At 42.3% G+C, this 13,628-nt stretch overlaps 1 protein-coding gene across 1 annotated transcript in view; it reads right to left on the bottom strand.

The window, feature by feature from the left end:
- The window catches only part of TMEM260 (transmembrane protein 260), an 83,506-nt gene that overhangs the window by 34,010 nt on the left and 35,868 nt on the right, over positions 1 to 13,628 (bottom strand). The window lies entirely within an intron of this gene.

Genomic DNA, 13,628 nt, shown 5'->3' with positions numbered 1-13,628 from the left:
CAAGTAATGACAGACGGCATTTCTTGCTATATTTTCTTATACATCTTCCTTTTGTAAAAACATGCCATAACTCAAACCTGAAGGACTCTGTTATTATCTGCTTAGAGAAAAGGAAAATGCATGCAGTCGGAGGAGAAATAAAGGGTAAAGTGGACTCTGTGCATGTACAGGGGCACTTTTCCCCTCCATGGGTTGCCACAGCTCCATCCTATGGAGTCCTCCCTAGCTTAGGGAGGGGTATTCTGGATTCTCTGGAAGAGAGTTCTAGTCTTTAACCAAATTATAAACCCCAGGATTTCTCAGGATGCAGCCCTGGCAGAATGGAATCATAATGCTGCAACTGTGAAGTGTGAAAGTCACACACACACCCCAAAATACACACAGAGAAATGTCATTATTTACTAATTTTGTTCTCTAAGGAAGCAACAAGTAATTATAGCAGCTTTCTCCTCTGGTTAGAAGGTCTTCGAAAATTACAGAATGTTCAAAGCCTATTCACAAGTTGGAACTTATTTTGTGCAAAATTTGTGCATGGTTGTTTTACACAGAAAAAAGTATTTGCACACAGGAAATTGCTGCAAATGCTGTTTCCTGCACAAAAAAAATGCTGTAATTGTTCTGCACAAAATTCACACATAATTGATTTGCATAGAAAACTGTTTTTGTACACAGGAAATAGCTGTCCCAGCACAGCAAATTTAAATATTTTTCAATATTATTTAATTTCCTAACACACACACACACACACACACACACACACACACTCATACATGGGAACTAGCTTTTGAATCCATTTCCAAGGATGCCCTAACTCCTGGTTCAGCATCTTCTCAAATGCTATTTTGGAACAATGTTGTTGTTTCTATGGAAAGGAGAAACCTTCAGCATCACATTCACTTATCTTTATTTTTACCTCTATTTTTTTTTTAGTCATGTAAAGTTCTCAGCAAAATGATTGCTAACATGTTTAATGGGATGAATTAAGGTGATAGGTTGCTTCTCGTACTTTATTATTCTAATAAAAACTACTTTTTGGAGGGGGGCCGAAAGCAAGACAGATCAAATTACAGTGAGTCAGAGCCTATCTGTACATGACATTATACACAATTTTAGCCTTTACATGGCTGATTTCTTTTTTAAAAAAAACAGCCCAAGCTGAAAAATTATTGTAACAAATAATTCTCTCCTAGTAGCACCATTATGATTAGATGGGTGATGTTGGATATGAATCAAGACCACTGCAGGCACAAAAGATTAAACTGTATGCATGCTACAGTCTTAATATGGTCTCCCCTACCTCCATCATGTTGTACCAGCTGTTTAATTTCTCTTTTTAAAAAGAAATCAACCACGAATTCTATCACTGCAAATAACAACATCATGTCTAATGTGCGTCTCAGATTAGCATACACATCTTTGACAGCATAGGCACCCTCAAACTGAGTGCCACAGGGGAAATGCTAATGTGACCCCAATATATAATTATTTCTTTTCTTATTTATAGCAAAAACTCTCGAGGCAAGACATGTTGACCAAAAGAAAAAGAGCACAGTAAAATTAACAACAAAACCAAGAGGTATACATTAAAAAGATAAATTCATTTAAATGCCAAACAGCATTATTAAGTGCAACAGATAAATAATGGAGCAGTTGTGGTGTAGTGGTTTGAGCATGGGACAACAACTGGAAATCAGGGTTCGATTCTCTGCTCAGCCATGGAAACCCACTGGATTACCTTGCGCAAGTTACACACTGTCAGCCCTAGAAAATTCTGTGATAAGGTTGTCTTAGAGTTATCATAAATTGGAAATGACTTGAAGGCACAGAAAACAACAACAGTAACAACCAGAGAAGGTCAGATTAAAACCCAGCTTTAACAATTATTTCAATGTGCAGACTGGGGAAGTTACTGGGGGAGACTACAAGTTCCAGATTCCTCAGGCTAGTGGCCACACACTATCCAGAGAGTCTAGGAATTGTAGCCCAAAAATTAATTTCCCCAAACTCTGTTAAAAAAAACCCAATAGGACTAAAGAGATCTTCAAGAGATCTTGAAAAGAGAATCTGTTTATTGCAAGGTGGACTTGTTCACAGAGAGCATCCCACAATCTGAAGGCCACTTAGGCTGTACTCATGTGTTGCCAACATTCAGCAGGAGTTCAGATGATGATCCTAAGGTACGGGTTGGAATACAAGGGGAGACAGTCCTTCAGATACTGTGGTCCAAAGTTGTGAATGTTCTTATCAGTGTAAACCAGCTCAACTTATACAAATGGAAGGAACCAAGAGCCCAAAATCTATCTGATATGGAGCAATGGCCATTTCTTCTTCATATGTCAGAGACAGATACCATATCTTCTTCCATATTTGTGTTTCTTTCTTTCCAGGAATCTCACTGGAACCAGTAGATTACAGCTGATGGACCGGCACCACTCCATAGGCCACCTCTTTTTAGTAGCAATGATTTACATTACACAGTAGTAAAACTAGTACAGGTTGAGAATCCCACTTAGCCAAAATGCTTGGGAAAGGAAGACTTTCAGAGTTGATATCCCCCTCCACCCCCAATTTTTAAATACACATAGTATGTATCTGTACTGAATTTGCAAGGCTGGAGAAAGATGTTACGATATGTGGATTCACACTGAGCAATATGCTTGGATTCCTGCCATTTCCCAGATCCGCTGTCTTTCTCCAGCCTTGAGTCTTTTTGCCACCAGTAGCCTGTTTCTGCCTTCAAGGTGGCAGTTATGGCGCTCCTACTCATTCATCTCTTTCTCTAGTATCACATCTCATTTGATGTGTGTCTGGAGAAAGTCTGATGATTTGAGAGTTGAACAACTAGGATAACTGCAGCAGCCGCTGCCTGAAAGATGTGGCTGATGACAAAAAGTTTCGGGTTTTGGAGCTTTTCAGATTCCGGATTTCCAAATTAAAGAAGCTCAACCTGTAGTTTGTTGTTGTTAATGTAGTTAATGAGACCTGAACATCCACAGATTCTGATGTCCACTGGGGGTCCTGGAATCAAACGCCAGCGGATATAAAGTTATAGCAATTTGATAACAGTTTTAATTGCCATGGCTCTGTCAAAGGAATACTGGGATTTGTATTCTGGTAGATACTTATGAGTCCTCTGCTACAGAACTCTAATACAGTGGTTCTTAACCTGTGGTCCATGGACCACCAGGGTGCTGTGATGCCCTCACAGAGGGTCTGCGAACGTTTGAAGGCTGCTCAACGCACTTCCTCCTTACAGCAGAGCGGCCACATGAAAGGACCCATGAGAAAGGCTGGGCCTCCATGTTGCCAATCAATCATTTCCAGCCACAAACAGGTGGGTAGAAGCACTAATCAAATTTTCCCTTCCCCTTGGAAGCTTTAGTAGATGGTGTAATTGTTAATGATCCAGTGTTCAGGTATTATTATTATTACTGTTGTTGTTCCAGGTTGGGTCACCCATATCCAAGTGTCTTGGATTTTGGATTGTTTTGGTTTTTTAATATTTACATATACATAATGAGATATCTTCGAGATGGGATCCAAGTCTAAATGAGAAATTCATTTATATTTTGTGTACACCTTGTACCCATTGCCTGAAAATATAATATTTGAAATAATGTTGTGCATGAAACAAAGTCTGTGAACACCGAACCATCAAAAAGCAAAATTCACCCACGATTTTGGAATATTCCAAATTTCAGAATTCTAGATAAGGGAGACTCAACCTGTATACAGTCAGATCCTCCAACAAAAATGGAGAGTTGCCTATATTCAAATTCTATAAGCGTGAATGGGGTGCGTGCCTGCGAGTGCGTGCAGGGTGCACCCCATGGGGTGCACCCCATTGAAAATAATAGAGGTCAACCCTTCGTGAATACTGAAGACCACGGACCTCTTGAAGTCTGTGAGAAAGGAGGGGCAACTGTAGTAGTATTAGTAGTAGTAGTAATAATAATAATAATAATAATAATAATAATAGGGTTTTAAATCTTGAGTTAAGTCTGGGGGGGGGGTAAAGAACAACTGCTCTCATCGGCTCCACTGAATTACATCACTAGAGCACTCTAGCCATGAATTCCAAGTACCTCACCAAACTACAAATCCGAAGACATCATAGGATGGAGCCATGACCTGGCTGCTGTAACTCAGCACCCCAGACCAGCCAGTGTGGAGTGATGGTTTGAATGCCAAACCAGGACTGGGAAGACACAGGTTCAAATCCGTATACAGCCATGAAACTCATTGGCTGGACTTCCAAGACTAGAACACAGAGCAATGGCTTCAAGCTACAGGAAAAGAGATTCCACCTAAATATTAGGAAGAACTTCATGGTGGTAAGAGCTGTTCAACAATAGAAGACGCTACCTCAGATTTTGGTGGAGTCTCCTTCTGTAGAAGTTTTTAGATGGTGGATGCCCTGGCTCAGTGCTAGGGAATCCTGGGGACTGTAGTTTATTGTGGCACCAGAGCTCTCTGACAGAGAAGGCTAAATGTCTCACAAAACAATAGTTCCCAGAATTCCCTAGTAATGAGCCAGGGTAGCTTTAATTGTGTATTCCTGCATCGCAGGAGACTGGACTGCATGGCCCTTGGAGTCTCTTCCAACTCTATGATTCTATGACTTGGGCCAATTACTGCTCAGCCTGTCCTACCTCATAGGGTGGTTGCATGCATCACCACAGCAGCACTCACCAGTGTCTTCCTCTACCCTCTACTCCCTGCAAAATTCCCTATGATTCCCTGCAAATTACTGTCAAGGATTGTAATATAGCAGCACCTTTAAGAGTGACTGATTTATTAAAGCATTAGCCTTTGTTGATTCCAGTCCACTTCTTCAGATGCACCAGTGGGGTACAGCATTAAACCACAGATGTGCTAGCACAGTTACACAAAGGTAGGGGGTGGGATATGCACCTTTCTGTATCTTATTACTGCCTGGAGGTTTACCTTTGCCTTCCTCTAATGCTGACAGAGTGTAACTTGTCCAAGGTCACCTAGTGGATTTCCATGACCAAGCGGGGATCCAAAGCCTGTTCTCTTCTATTCCCTTCCCTACTGTCATTCCCTTCTCCTTTTGAGCATCCATTAAGAACGTAAGCCCTTCCTCCATTCCATCTGCTTCGGTCCAGGCCTTGGAGGTAGAGTAGAACTGCTGGACTTGATCCCCTTCCCCACCACCACTCCCTTCTCCTTTTGTGTCGTGTCTTTTTAGATTGTAAGCCTGCGGGCAGGGAACCGTCTAACTAAAAGTTTCTATGTACAGCGCTGTGTAAATTGACAGTGCTTTATAAATAAAGGTTAATAATAATAATAATACATATCAATTTACACATCTTGCAGATTTTACAGTTGGCCTCCACATTTGCAGAATTGACTTTTGCGAATTTGATTATTTGCTCTTTTGATTAATATGTTCTCTCTAGGAATCTCTAGGTGCTTCAGCACAACTCTGCCAGACATTGACCCCAGAGTAATGTTGGTGAACCTAGCAGTTCCTAGAGAAAACACTTCTCTAGGCATTTGTAGGTCCTCCAGCATCTGATAGATGTTGACCATAGAGTTTCACAGTCTACTCCACTGTCAAACAACTCTTATTTATTTATTTATTTATAGTATTTATACCCTGGCTCTTACAGTCAAGTTCTTCCTAACATTTAAGGGGAAATCTCTTTTCTTTAAATTGAATCCATTGGTTCAGGTTCTAGATTCTGTAGCAGCAGAAGACAACCTCGATCTATCTTTGTGGCATTTAAAGATAGCTACTGAAGCAGGAAACAATAATGGCTTTGCAAGTGCCAACTAGAAAAAATGCTTCAATCTCAATTGTGCATCCAGGTACTAGGAAAGTTCCTCGAAAGGAACACTGTTCCTTTGGAACAAGCTGGCACTGTAACAGAGCATATCTGGTATGCTATGATGCCAAGGAACTGGGGAACAGATATAGCTATGTTTGCCTGTAGAATCAATATGTAGAGAAATCTTGTAGCACCTTTGAGACTAACTGAAATGCATCTGAGAAAGTAGACTGAAGTCTAGGAAAGCTCATGCTGCCAACTTCTTTCTTTCAGTTAGTCTCAAAGGTGCTACAAGATCTCTCTACATAGGAAATAACTGTTTATTTATTTATTTTTTACGTTGCAAGAGACAACTGGTGCCTAGAAGTTTTGTCTTCTATTGGACTTATTAGCTTCATGAAACTTTCCCGGCACATACACGTCTGAGTTGTGACTTGGAAAACTATATTGGGATTCAAAGACATAGCAATGTTAATCTGAGGAAGTAGACTGAAACACGGTTATTTCTGCAATGTTCACACTGGCCTCAAATGTACCCATTTGCGGGGAGGGCACAGAGAAACCCACTTAACCCGGTGTATTCAACACCAAGTCCTTTACCGTGCCTTTTGTAAAGATTCGGAGCGATCCAGATCTTTGGTAGTATGAGTATGCTACCAAGTTGATAAGGATCACAGCGGATCATTTCTGGAAATGGAGACACCTCTATTTTTAATTAATCTGGTACGTGTGTGAATGTTGACCAGGGTTTAAATGCCACAGAGAGATTCAGTCATATAAACCGTGGTGGGAATATCGATCCAATATTATGTCACCACAGAGATCCGGATCTCATTGGGACAAAAACCTAAGAGTGAATCACCCCTATATTAGAATGTAAGAGCTTAAGAACCAGTATGGTGTAACAAAACAGTGTGATACAGTATAAGCCAGTCTGGCGCAGTGGTTTGAGCATTGGACTACAACTTTGGAAATAAGGGTTCAAATCCCTGCTCAGCCACAAAAACCCTCAAGTCACATGCTCTCAGCCTCAGAGAATGTCCATGGCAAACTCCTTCTGAACAAATCTTGCTAGGAAAATCTGTGATAGGTTCACCTTAGGGCAGCAATTCCCAAAATCAGATCCTCCAGATGTTTTGGGCTGCAACATCCAGAAGGGTCAGTCATCTTGACTAATTCTGTAGGATTCTGGAAGCTGAAGTCCAATATACCTGGAAGGCCAAAGTTTGAAAATCAGTGCCTTAGGGTCTCCATAACTTGAAAGAACACAATAACAAAGAGATTATGACTCAGGGCTCCCATTCCACCCAGATTCTGGTCTGTCAAGGTGGGAGACAGGAATGCGATTCTTTCCCTAAATAAAGCTGGATCCTTGGCTCACTAGGCTTAGTCTTCTAATTTCTCCTACAGTTACAGAGGGTTTACATTTCTATAGATGGCTTGAAAAGCCTACTTGCTTCAGCCCTCTTCTTCATTCCACTACCATTGCTGTGGCCTCAGAAGAAGAGAGGCACAGCATACGATACAGAATAGCAGCATCTACTGGACTTAGGTCTTGACTGTTGGACTACGACTGAGGACCAGGGTTCAATTCTCTGCTCAGCTATGAAACCCACTGGGTGACCTCAGGCAATTCACATGCTCTCAGGCTCAGGGAAAGGCAATGGCAAACCTCCTCTGAACAAATCTTGCCAAGGGTCTTAGGGTCGCCATAAGTCTGAAACGACTTGAAGACCCACAACAACTGGATTTAATCCACTCCTCCACTGACATTCCCTTATGCTTCATGTCTTATTTAGGTTGAAAGCCTGAGGGCAGTGAGCTGTCATATCAACAGTTTCTAAGCTGCTCTGGGAGCTGCTCAATAAACACATGCAGCAGAGTGATCCAACAGAAAAGGGAAACTAAAATGATCAAAAGACACCTTTATCAAAAGGTGAAAGCATCTGGAGCACAAGTTCTTAACAACAACAACAACAACAACAGTTGCCAATTGGGATGGCTTAAAAGGGGAATGGATACATTCATAGCGGATGGGGTCATTGATGACTACTAGTTAGGAAAGCTATATAGTGTGACCAGTGGGGTCCCACAGGGCTCTGTCCTGGGCCCAGTGCTATTCAACATCTTTATCAATGACCTGGATGACAGAATTGGGAGCATACTTATCAAATTTGCAGATGACACCAAATTAGGGGGAATAGCTAATACCCCAGAAGACAGGATCAAGATTCAAAATGACCTGAATAGACTAGAAAGCTGGGCCAAAGCTAACAAAATGAAATTCAACACAGAGAAATGTAAGGTATTGCACTTAGGGCGGAAAAATAAAATGCACAGATATAGGATGGGTGACACCTGGATGAATGAAACTACGTGCGAAAGGGATCTAGGAGTCCAAGTAGACCACAAATTGAACATGAGTGAACAGTGTGATGCGGCAGCTAAAAAGGCCAATGCTATTTTAGGCTGCATCAATAGAAGTATAGTGTCTAGATCAAGAGAAGTAATAGTGCCACTGTATTCTGCTTTGGTCAGGCCCCACCTAGAATATTGTGTTCAGTTCTGGGCGCCACAATTCAAAAAGGACATTGAGAAACTGGAGCGTGTCCAAAGGAGGGTGACAAAAATGGTGAAGGGTCTGGAGACCATGCCCTATGAGGAACGACTTAGGGAGCTGGGAATGTTTAGCCTGGAGAAAAGAAGGTTAAGAGGTGATATGATAGCCCTGTTTAAATATTTGAAAGGATGTCATATTGAGGAGGGAGCAAGCTTGTTTTCTGCTGCTCCAGAGAACAGGACCCGGAACAATGGATGCAAGCTACAGGAAAAGAGATTCCACCTGAACATTAGGGGGAACTTCCTGACAGTGAGGGCTGTTCGGCAGTGGAATGCACTTCCTCGGAAGGTGATAGAGTCTCCTTCCTTGGAGGTCTTTAAACAGAGGCTGGATGGCCATCTGTCAGGGATGCTTTGATTTGGATTTCCTGCATGGCAGGGGGTTGGACTGGATGGCCCTAGTGGTCTCTTCCAACTCTAAGATTCTATGATATGCCATCTCTAGTATTTGATAACATATTTGTTGATATTTGCTGTCAAGTAAGCTTTGATTTACGGAGACCACCTGGCTGTTGGCCTGTAGAGTCTCACAGGGTTCTGTTTTGTTCCCCATGTTGTTTAAATCTACAAGAAACCACAGGGAGAGGTCATCTGGAGTTTTGGGGTGTGCTGTCACCAATATGCGGATGACAATGGTGAAGGGTCTGGAAACCATGCCCTCTGAGGAATGACTTAGGGAGTTGGGGATATTTAGCCTGGAGAAGAGAAGGATAAGGGGTGATATGATAGCCCTGTTTAAATACTTGAAGGGATGTCACATTGAGGAGGGAGTTAACTTGTTTTCTGCTGCTCCAGAGACTAGGACCCGGAGCAATGGATGGAAGCTACAGGAAAAGAGATTCCACCTCAACATTAGGAGGAACTTCCTGACAGTAAGGGCTGTTCGGCAGTGGAATGCACTTCCTCAGAAGGTGATAGAGTCTCCTTCCTTGGAGGTCTTTAAACAGAGGCTAGATGGCCATCTGTCGGGGATGCTTTGATTTAGATTTCCTGCATGGCAGGGGGTTGGACTGGATGGCCCTTGCGGTCTCTTCCAACTCTATAATTCTCTTATTCTACCTCTCCTTTCAATTTGACTGCAAGGAAGCTGTCTCTGTACTGAACCAGTGCCTGCTGTCAGGAATGGACTGAATGAGGGCAAACTAATAGAAACTTAATCCAGACAAGACAGAGGTGCTCCTGGTCAGTCATAAGGCAGATCAGCAAATGGGGGCCTTGCCTGTGCTAGATGGGGTTACACTCCCCCTGAAAGCTCAGCTTCACAGCTTGGGTGTTCTCCGGGACTCAACTTTGAGCTTAGATGCCCAAGTTTTAGCCATGGTCTGGAGTGGATTTGCACAGCTAACCAAGGCCCGTTCCGCACGGGCGTAAAGTACGTCCCCATGATGTACTAGAGTTAGGAAAGGGCGTCCTTTACGCACGCCCCTAACCCTAGTACGTCCTGGGGATGAAGAAAATGGCAGCGCCCGTTCTACATGGGCGCCGCCATCTTGACATCGCGGACGCATAGCGTCCACACATCCCACAATGGAAGTGACGTCACGAGTGCGCCATTGGCCACTTGCAGCGCCACTTCTGGGTCTCAAAAAGAAGCCGCTTTTTGTGGCTTCTTTTTGTTGCATCCAGGAACCGCGCGGTTTGACCGCTGCGGTTCCTGAACGCAGCAACCAGCAGTGGTGGCAGACCGCCGTTTTCAGGCAATCTGTAACACCCAAGACGCCCATTCCTTTAGATGTCAGATTTGACTACAGCGATACATGCCTTGGTTATATCCTGTTCAGACTACTGTAACACACACTACACATGGCTGCCTTTGGAAACTGTTCATAAATTTCAGTGGGATCAAAATACAATGGCCAGAATGCTGACAGGCACCAGTTATAGGGAGCATATAACTTCCTTGTTGAAATTGCATCACTGGCTACCAGTTCGTTGCCAGGCAATTGAAAATACTGGTCATGACTTATAAACCTTACACGGCTTAGGTCAGGACTATCTGAAAGACCGTATCTCCCCACACAAACCTGCAAGATTTTTCTCAGTCCTGCCACCATCCCAGGCTGGCCTGGTGAGGACAGGAGAGAGAACCTTCTTGGCGACTGCTCCCACCCTCTGGAACCCGCTTCCATGGGAGGCTAGACTGGCCTCCCTCATGCTCTCCTTTCACCAGCAGGTAAAGACATTTGTGTTCAAGGAGGCTTTTAATAACTAATCATCATCCTCAGGGAGGCTTTTATACAGGGTGTTTTGTTTATTTATTTAATTTTGGTATGTATAATGCAATTTTGTATTATTTTAGCAAGATGATTTTAATAGCTTTTAAAAAAAAAATAAAATTTTTAACTATTTTTATCTGTGAGCCACCTTGGGTCCCTTTCCAGGAAAAAGACACCAAACAAACAAACAAACAAATAAATAAATCTCTAGCAGCAGCCCCACTTTTCAACAGCCCTGCTCAGGTCCTGCAAATTCAGGGCTATGCTACCCTTGATTGAATCAATCCACCAATAACATGATCTTTGTCTTTTCCTATGGTGTGAAACTTCACAGAGCAGTATTGTCATTTCTAACACGTTATGTCTTCACATGTTATGTTCAAAGCATGTTAGCCCCAGTTTAGTCATTTTTGCTTCTAGGGAGAATCCAGGCTTGATTTGCACTCAAACCCACTTATTTGTCTCTTTGACATTTCATGGTATCCATAAAACTTTCCAACTTGCTGTTATTGTTGATGTGTGCCTTCAAGTCATTTCCAACTTATGATGACTGCAAGGCCAGCCTATCATGGAGTTTTCTTGGCAAGATTTGCTCAGAGGAGGTTTGCCATTGCCTTCCTGATACTGAGAGAGTGTGACTTGCCCAAGGTCAACAAGTGGGTTTCATGGCTGAGGTGGGAATGAAACCCTGATCTCCATAGTCCAACACTCAAACCTCTACATCATGAGACCTCTCCAACACCACACTTCAAATGAGTTGATTCTTCACTATCCAGCTTTCACATCTTTACAAAGACATCAGGAATACTATGACATGGATGAACCTTGACTTTGATATTTAATCTCTACACTCAAGGATGTTCTCTCAATCCTTCATAGCTGTCCTTCCAAGTCTTATTCTGATTTCTTGACCACAGGCTCAATTTTGATTTGTGACTAAGCCAAGATATAGAAACTTTTAAACTATTCCCATGTATTGATCATTCACATTAGTTATGTAAATCACATGCAATCATTATTTTTGCCTTAACATTCAAGCATAACCCAGTTTTTGCACTTTCTTTCTTAACTTTCACCGGCAATCATTCTTCTTTTTTCCCTAGTAATATGTGTGGGGTTTTTTGCTAGTAATATGTTGTCATCTGCATATGTTAAATTATTGGTGCTTCTTCCCCCTATTTTTGTACTACCTTCCTCCAGGTTAGTCCCGTATCCATACATATTCTGCACATAAATTAAACAGGGGAAACCATTCTGATTCTCCATATTCTGTTCTGAAAATTGCCTCTTGTCCAGAGTACAGGTTGCACATCAGGACAATTAAATAGTATTGCAGACCCATTTCTTTTACAGCAATCCACATTTTTTCATGATCTACACACTCAAACGTTTTGCACTAATATGCAAAGGACAAACTGATGTTCTTTACCCTAGCTGAGAATTCTAGGAGTTTAAATTCCCAAAAGTAACCTTTTCAAGCTCTGGCTAGCACTGTGAAGTTGAAGGCTTTCATGGCCGGCATCCATGTTTTTTGGTGGGTTTTTCGGGCTATGTGGCCATGTTCTAGCAGAGTTTCTTTCTGACGTTTCGCCAGCATCTGTGGCTGGCATCTTCAGAGAATGGTTTGCCTGGAAAAATTGGGTGTATATATACTGTGTGAGCCTGGGAATGCAGGAGTGATTTGCATGTGTCTTGTTCTGTGCTGATGGCTGGCCTCAGGCTGGGAGGCTAATGCAAAAGAGGATTAATGTCTGCTAATTGGTGATCATTATCTGCTGGGAAATCCCCTGACTCTGAGTGGTTTCCTATTTGCATTTGCTGCGTCCTTATTTTGCTATTCCTCAGGACTGGTAGCCAAATTTTGTTCACTTTAAGGGTTTCTTCTTTCCGGTTGAAATTATCCAGATGTTTGTGGATTTCAATGGCTTCCCTGTGCATCCTGACATGGTAGTGGTTGGCATGGTCCAGAATTTCAGTGTTTTCAAACAGTATTTTCTGCCCAGGATGGTTTTTGACATGTTCTGCTACTGCTGATTTTTCTGGCTGACCCAGTCTGCAGTGTCTCTTGTGTTTCTTGATTCTTGTTTGCACACTGCATTTGGTGGTCCCTATGCAGACTTGTCCGCAGCTGCATGGTATGCGGTAAACTCCTGCGGCTGTGAGAGGGGGGCAATTGTCTATAGAAGCCTCAGAAACATGCATTTATATTAACATTTGTTAAAAAATCAGCAATTTTTTTTGCTTGTCCTCCATTTTTTTAAAAAGTGTCCTCCATTTGAAAATTTTGTCCTACATTTGTCCCGGTTTATTTATTTATTTAATTTTTTTCTAAAAATTGTTTATTTATTTATTTATTGGCTTCGGCCCCCCAGTTGTCTGAGGGACAGCAACCCAGTCCCCGGGTCAAAAAGGTTGCCTACCCCTGGGCTAGCACGTTCAATTGCTCTAAATCAGGGATGGGAAACCTCTTGGCCAAGATCCTACACTGATTCGGTGTAACATAAATATCCACCAGTAGAATTACATGATGCAATACTGAATACCAATATAGTTCGACATATGTGGACCAATGGTCAATGCATATGGCTGAAAACCCACTGTGTAATTGCAACTGTAATTGTAAATGCAACTCATGCCTACATACATCACTAAGAGGATGTCAGCAACTGTTCCCAAGGACAACATGGGCCCCATGTTGATGGCAGATGTGAGTAAGGACAGTAGCAGACTGGTTTTGGCATAACAATGGCTATGGTCAGGCATTGCATCTCTTTCTCCCACACCAAAATCAGTTTCACACACTTCTAGAAACTTCTATTTTGGTCTCCATGAGCATGTATACAAACAGCAGACCATATGCGAATGACCAAAATTTGCTGTGCTATAATGGTTGACAACTAGTATGCTAAGGGATTCTGGGAGCTGAAGTACAAAACATCTGAAGTACAGTACCAAAAAGCTGAAAACCATTGGTCTGTAGCCTTCCTTCATTCCTGCA

This window comes from Sceloporus occidentalis, unplaced genomic scaffold, assembly GCF_023333645.1.
Source record: "Sceloporus occidentalis isolate IW3139 unplaced genomic scaffold, rSceOcc1.0.p SCAF_4, whole genome shotgun sequence".
In the NCBI taxonomy this organism is placed as follows: domain Eukaryota; kingdom Metazoa; phylum Chordata; class Lepidosauria; order Squamata; family Phrynosomatidae; genus Sceloporus; species Sceloporus occidentalis.
The sequence above is the reverse complement of the archived record's forward strand: the minus strand, read 5'-3'. Positions and strand labels throughout refer to the sequence as shown.